The sequence below is a fragment of the Lepisma saccharinum genome, chromosome 6, assembly GCF_977018435.1.
Source record: "Lepisma saccharinum chromosome 6, izLepSacc3.1, whole genome shotgun sequence".
Classification (NCBI taxonomy): domain Eukaryota; kingdom Metazoa; phylum Arthropoda; class Insecta; order Zygentoma; family Lepismatidae; genus Lepisma; species Lepisma saccharinum.
This window is the reverse complement of record NC_139234.1, coordinates 26,375,484-26,383,087: the sequence shown is the minus strand read 5'-3', so window position 1 is coordinate 26,383,087 and position 7,604 is coordinate 26,375,484. Positions and strand designations below refer to the sequence as shown.

General features: G+C 37.2%; 1 pseudogene; it reads left to right on the top strand.

The window, feature by feature from the left end:
• The first annotated feature begins 303 nt into the window (after window positions 1–303).
• LOC145989024 (puff-specific protein Bx42 pseudogene) lies at window positions 304–1,128 on the top strand (annotated as a pseudogene).
• Window positions 1,129–7,604: the final 6,476 nt, after the last annotated feature.

Here is a 7,604-nt window from a genome sequence, read left to right as displayed (position 1 = left end):
GATAAGCGAATTGTACAATGTGAACTAGATACTGGATCTACAGTTACACTGTTCAATTGCAAGTTTTTCAAAAAAATGTTTCCTCATCGGCGAACACAATTCGCTACACTAAAGTTATGAGGTGTGGATAATAATACTTTGAAGTTGAAAGGTCAAGCTTTCATTGATTTATTATTGAATGATGTATTGTATAAATTACCAGTTATATTATGTGAAGAAGAACTGCGTTATCCGTTGATTGGACGTTCATGGCTCGACAGTATTCATCCAGGTTGGAGGAACTTGTTAGCACAATGTACAAATATGGGGTCCGGACGAAATGATAACACAGATATTAATACTAAAATAACGGAAAGTGAAGGTTTGAGAGCGCAACTGGAGAAGAAACTTGCCCAGAAAGAAAATGAGAAGAAAGAGGAGCATTTGAGGCAGTTGGCTCAGAAGACGAGAGAAGAGAGAGCTAGAAGTCGAACACAGGCAATGGCAGATAAGGATGATGAATCAAGGGAACGTGACCAACTACTATATGAGACACATAAACGTAGACAACGAAAAATAAATTTGGCCAGAGCAGATCCTGATAAAAGATCGAAGCTCCGGAGAGACAGGGAGAGGGACATTAGTAAACAGATTGCCATTGGAATGCCAGCTAAGAGCATGGCCAGTGACGACACTCAGTTTGACCAGAAGCTGTTCAACCAATCAAAGAGGATGGACAGTGGGTACGGAGATGACGAAGCGTACAACGTGTATGATAAACCTTGGTGGCATGCACAAACTCTGGGCCAACATATTTACAGACCATCAAGAGATCTGAACAAGGATGTGTATGGAGGTGATTTGGAGAAAATAATGAAAACAAACAGTTTTGTCCCAGACAAGGAATTCAGTGGCACGGACCGTGGAGCAGCATGCAGCGGACCTATTCAGTCTGAGAAAGATGAAGACGATCCTTTTGGTCTGGACCAGTTCTTGACTATAGCTAAAAGAGCTAGCAAGAGACCTAAGGATGCAGAGGGAAGAAGAGAGAACGAAAACCAACCAAACACAGACGATGGGCATGCACCACTCAGAAGGTCGAACAGACTTAGGAGACCTCCTGATAGATATGGTAAGACCAGCACTTAAAACAAAAAAGAGACTCCAGGAGGAGATGATAGATGCATGATAAGAGGAAGAAGAAGAATTTATATTTTATAGCATGTTATTGATTGGTTGTTATAGTAACCGTGTGTAAGATGTACGTGAATGGCTTCCATGTATTAAAGTTATATTGTTTAATTTGAACCTACGTATTTTGTATGTCTTGTGCATGTATAGATAAGAAATCACACACACACACAACAAGGCTTACAACAACAAGGGAGAAGAGGGTGCCAATGCAAGGAAAGAGCGGGGAAGGATTTTGGGGCATAGTGTGCTATGGGGTTATTCATATGCCTGTTGCCGTTCAGACCTACTGGATCAGCCAGTGTTGTCACACCGGATTGGCAGAGAAGAGCTAAATCCTGCCTAAAATAGGAATACAATTTCTGTGAAGCAACTAGAGGTAGACTGCAGAGCCAAGGCTGGATTGAACTACAACTGAGACCAGTTAGGTAATAGACGAAAATATAGTTCCTTGGTGTGATTCGTGATTTGGACAAACCTTGCTCCAAAATACTAAGTTGGTAACCAGTAGTACATACAGCTGGGTGCTTCCCTTCCACAAAGGAGCAGAGTTTTGTTGTCTGCTTCAGTACTCACCACACAAACATCAAACTGACCCAAGAAAAGTGTGTATCATCTTCTTCCCCTTCACATCTCATTGCAAAGAAACAGAGACAGATGAAGAATTGACAAGGGTCTACCAATATTCATTGGATTTTCGTGGTGTCTCATGAGTGGTAGTTCTATCTAGGAGTATTTGTGACTAAATCACTGTGCTGATTGCAAAACAAGAAGGAAATGAACAAATATCTAGTCAGGAGACATGTTTTCTTTACCAGGAGGGTGATAACGTCTAGCAGGCATAATTGTCATACTGATAGCTAGTAACACTTTTGAAAAAGTCACGACACGCCACTGCAAGACAACAATGAACAACATTTAGATTGGCCTGCCCAGAGTCCTGACCTCAATTCCATTGATCACCTTTGGGACAAGTTGGACTGGCAGGTGAGGTCTCGGAATATGTGGCCAACTTCTCTTGTCCACATGTCCGAGGTTTTACAAGAGGATTGGTGGAACATTCCACAGGATGTCCTCCACAAACTACTAGAGAGCATGCCTCAGAGGATGGCTGCTGTTATAGCAGCAAGAGGTGGCACCACCAGGTTTTTAAAGAGCACAGACCATGGACAAACATTTCAGGCAGGTGTCCAATTTCTTTTTGGTAGATAGTGTGTGTGAAAGTAAGGTTTCAACTAAAACAATCCTTTTTAATTACAAACCATTATGTGGATACACTCCTTATCAAGACTAAAGGCAATAAAATATCTGAAGACTAAAATTTCCATAGCTCTGCTTAAAACTGACTGGGCTATACTGGCTGTGAGTCTAGATGCCGCAGTTCCATTGACCTGCAAGAATGCAGTTAGCAGGGTGTAACAAATGGAAAATAGGCTGACTTTTACATGTGTAGGTGCATTCTCAGATGGTCGGTTACCCATTGCACCCCAACTAACTGAACAGTATAATCAACAATGAAGGCACTTATGTGATCAGAGATACTCAAACCTTTCATCATAAATTATAGACAAGTGCAATATTCTAATTGCAGCAATATCCTTATTTATTGCTCTCAAATTCATAGAACTGTTTTTTGAAATAACAGAAAATGGGGAGATTATTTATCTCAGAACTGTTATTGTGTGCTAGCTAGAATACAGGTGTGTTGTCACAATTTCCCATCACGACTGACAACAAGTGTTCTTTTCATTGATGAATAAATATTTAATGGAGTTCCCATAACAGAAACATTTGGGCCAGCTCTGTGGCTAAGCATGATATGTGGTCAACTTTTGATCTAACCACCTAGGCTCCCAGGTTCGAGTCCCAGCCTAGTCATGGTGTTACTTGTAATCGTCTTTTCATCAGTTTCATCTGATCTTCATTCATTCTTATTGTGGTTAGTCAAAGTGACAGAAAAATTAGACCAAATATTAAAATATAAATACAAATAACTAGAATATTTATTTTTTATCTAAGGAGCAGCTCCTTTAGAAAAACAAACAAACAAGAAATCATGCATGGGATGATTTGGGCAAGAATAATGTCGATAAAATTAAATTTGTGTTATTTACTCCATGCTGATTGCAAGAGTATGCGACTATTCATCAATTCTGTAGGGAGAAGGGCCCAAATTTGTCACTGAAGGTTTCAACTGTTAACCTCCAGAAATGTTCTGGTGGTAAGTCTCCCTGGGAGAGTACAGGCTGTGATCAAGGTATTGGGTGGACCCACCCCTATACTAATGTCCAGTACTGAGGAGCGAGTCACAGGGAATGTGTGACTGCAGTTTGGGTAGGTATTGGAAATATGGTGTTTCAATTTCAGTATTGTTTATATCAATATTTAAATCTGCAAATGTAAATAGAGCAATCCTACAGATTACAATTGTGGTGTTTCCTCCTCCGCTATACAAACTGCTGAAGCCTCTTTTCACGTATCATTCATCCATAGTTTATATATATTATATTATATAATTACATATAAAAAAGAAAACTATGGATTAAATGAATATATATATATATATATATATATATATATATATATATATATATATATATATATATAATTACAACTTTGATAACATTTATGAAAAACTTAGTTGAAAAATTTGCTTCAGGGCCTAATTATATTTTTGGAACCTTATTTGATACTTCTGAAGGCCATTTAAGGTACCTAAAACTAGCGTTTTTTCTATTTGAAATTTCCTAGTCTAATTATAATTAATTTTAATGTTAAAATTCAACAAACCTTGTAAGTTGGCAATTATGTTGATTTCTGTTAGTCAAGTTGAATGCACAGCATGTATGTAAGTCACAATTTTTGGTTTGATGTAGCAACATGCAGCAAATGAGGTTATCTGAAAAGAAAAATATATTTTGGGCAATTTTAGAGTCACATGTAAAAACTAATTACCTTATCACTAGAAAATTGTCATTGAGCAAATCCATGAAAAGTGGGAATTGGGAATTGTTTTCAGAATATTTATTTGGCATTGAACTTGAATTTGTAGATCATTCATAGCAATGATGACAAAACAAGTGTAACATTCATGTCACAGGATCTTTTGTTTGTTAATACTGAATTTAAGAATATTTTCAAAAGTAAAAACAACGATTTATTTTGATCTTTATACATAACGGGATATATATTTCAATGCATAAGGTTCATTCAGGGACCAGAGCTTTTTTTTTTTCATTTCATGCTTTCCATCTGCAAAGGCAGTTCACAAATTTGGTAATAGCCATGTCAGCATATTTCCTTCAATTTCTCTATCAAGGTTTTATTTTATTGATATACTATTTCTGTTTCTGTTGAAATTCGATGAAAAGAAAAGTTAGTCACATTTACCTGAATGTTAAAAATATGAAGGGAAAATATATCACAAATGGATTGCGTCAATTACAATTACATAAAAAATATCACAATTACAATGCCATAAAGACATTTTTATTCACTCTACAACAGGGTTGTTAAATGTCCAGGATCCGTAAATATTTTAACGGGTTCTATTGGGTTCCATAATAGGACTGGAACTCTTTCCTTGCACAATTTAAATTTGGTCCAAGTTGCCTATTGTTTCATTTCAATACCAAGCTTGGACCGTATTTAAATTGATCCGATAAAATAAGTCCTGGGACCAAATTGAAATACTTTCAAGATAAAAAGGTTCTTTATGGTCCAAAGCCTATACGCTTGCTGACTTTCTCTCCCAGACTGCAATTGAATTTATTTACCGTGCTGTACAACACCAACAAACTTTCATAGCATGTAGGGAACATGAAGACAAAAAACTTTCCTTTGTGACATTTTACTCACTGAAACTTCATTTTGGTTCTAAAATCTCTTGAAAACATGGCATTTTTATCTTATATATGTGCAGTCAAACAGTACAGTTCACAGTTCACAGTTGCCAGTGTCACTTAGTTTCTCTGATGGTACATGAAAAAATTTTAGTATGTTATGGATACACCAACCATGTAACCAGCAACAAAAGCTGATCTCTGGAGTGTGAATACTGCTGCACAAAACTTACAAAGTTCTCAGGCCTAGCTAGGCTATCTCCGAAGCCCAGATTAAATACAGGAAATAATTGACTAGCAAATGTGACTGATGCTTGACTCTCAAATAACGTCCGCGGTGAGAAAACAATAGTTTATGGGCACTTTTACTTCAGACTGTCGCCAGGCTTCTTCCTGATTCTTTCTTCCAACCATCACCTGAGGCGGCAGGACCTATATTCGATGAAGACTCCTGTCTTCATTCTTCCCAGTGGTAGAGCCTCTCAGTGATGCCAATTATACAAAACTCCCTAACCAGCATGGGATTCTTCACAGGAAAGGGAAATTTTGAAACGAAATTACTATTACAGAAATAAAAAAAGAGTGGCATGTGATAGGAAATTTGTCCTCTAGGCCAAAACAACACTGTCCCATCGAACACATGACGTTCAACCAACTATGCTTTACAATGGTGTGATGATGTTTTGAACCCCTTGGCTGGTTTGTTTATTACTGGGGTAGACTGACTGGCCGGGGATGGCAAAGAGCAGGTCATTTTGCAAGTGGAAATTTGTTGAAGGTAGTTTAAGAAAATTAGGTTTCTTAATATGTGGATTTTCTTTAATGTACTGAGTGAGTGAATTATATATGTTTTGAATGATCTGTGCTGCATTGTGTAGTGAACAAAAATGAGTGACATAATTAACGAACTATTGACGAAACAATTTACTTGGCTTTTGCATGAGTATAAGCTTCAAATTGTAAAACATGCAGGCCTCTGGCATCACAAAGATGAGAAGTATGGATTTGATTTGTTATTTAGCATTGCTTTTTGCCACTTTAGCTAATACCGACGATGAGAATGAGTGATGATACGATGAAATTGATGAAAGGGACATTCACAAAGAATACCCATGTCCATGCCTGGATTTGAACCCAGGACCCCTGGCATGAGATAGCCCAGGTTTTGAACCCAGCATACATCACTGGAAGTTCTACTTTAATGCAAATTCATAAAAATGAAATGTGCTTCATCACATGCATTATTTATGGAGGAAGAGTTAAACCCAGATTGCCAGCGTCTCATTTGGCATGACCACGTTTTCGCAACAGCACTATAAAACTTAATGTTTTCTGAGAGAAAAACAAACAACATAGGCAACCTTGAAAGGCAATGGTGGTTGGAGTGTGGTGCTGATCACATTACCTCCTGCATTCACAGCAGTGATCAATGTGCAAGGGAATCTTTACTTATATGCATTGCAATTCCAAGATTCAGTAACTAGAGTTCAATAAACATTTCAACAATTCAATTGTGGGCTGTAATTTTCTTTGTGTGTTCTTCAAGAGTCCTAATTTCTTATGTAGAAGTAATTTTTCCACTTTGGATTTAAGAGCATACAGTGTTGATTGGTTTAGATTATTGTATGCAATTTGTTCCAGGTTGAAACAATGTTTGCTGAAAATGATGACTTGAAGGAAGCTGTACTGCAAAGATGTGTATAAAGTTTGTTGTGCCATTGAGTGCGAGTGTAATTGAATGCATGCCCAGGTAACCAAAAGTGGTTGGCCGACAGTTGGCAAAATGCAAAAACATACTGTTAGCCAATGGTAATTTTGGCCATGGTTCCAGCGTTGGGCCAACGTGTGGTTTTTACATTGGGGGTTTTACGTTGGGCCAACATATTATTTTATGTTGGACCAACGTATAATTTTATGTTGGACCAACGTATAATTTTATGTTGGGCCAAGGTATTATTTTACGTTGGCCCAATGTATTATTTTATGTTGGCCCAAAGTGTTATTTTACGTTGGCCCAACGTACTGAAAACTAAAGAATGGATAGGTTTGTTTTCTGATATATACATAATTTATTTTGAGGCCAAATGTAAACAATAGTTCAAGTTATTTATGAAAACAAAAAAATACACAGCACTTTCTCAGTCATATGGTATCATTGTTTTCAAGGCACCATACCTTCAAATGGTAGCACAAAAACCTTCTAGAGTTTACTTAGTTTTCCACCTTTCATGGAATTTAGTCTGCACATAACACTGCTTAACCACCTTCACAATAATACCTGTAAGAACATTCTTGTTCTACTACAGCAAAAGAGACAAAAAAATAAGCAATTCCCAACACATCTTTCATCCATAGCGGCTGATAAAGGACTGGTGAGTGACTGCAAGTTAAAAATAGCTTCTACTTTCATTAAAAATATATTATATTTCCAGTATGTGCTGTGACTGTAATATTCGAAAAGAAACACTGTTACATGTCACTTATTTTAGTCTAGAATTTTCAGCATTCTCATGAAAGTTGTCTTAGCATGAGAAAGTTGTTTTTAAACTGATTTTGACTCACGATTCCATGGTTGGGTAAACATTGGCGACC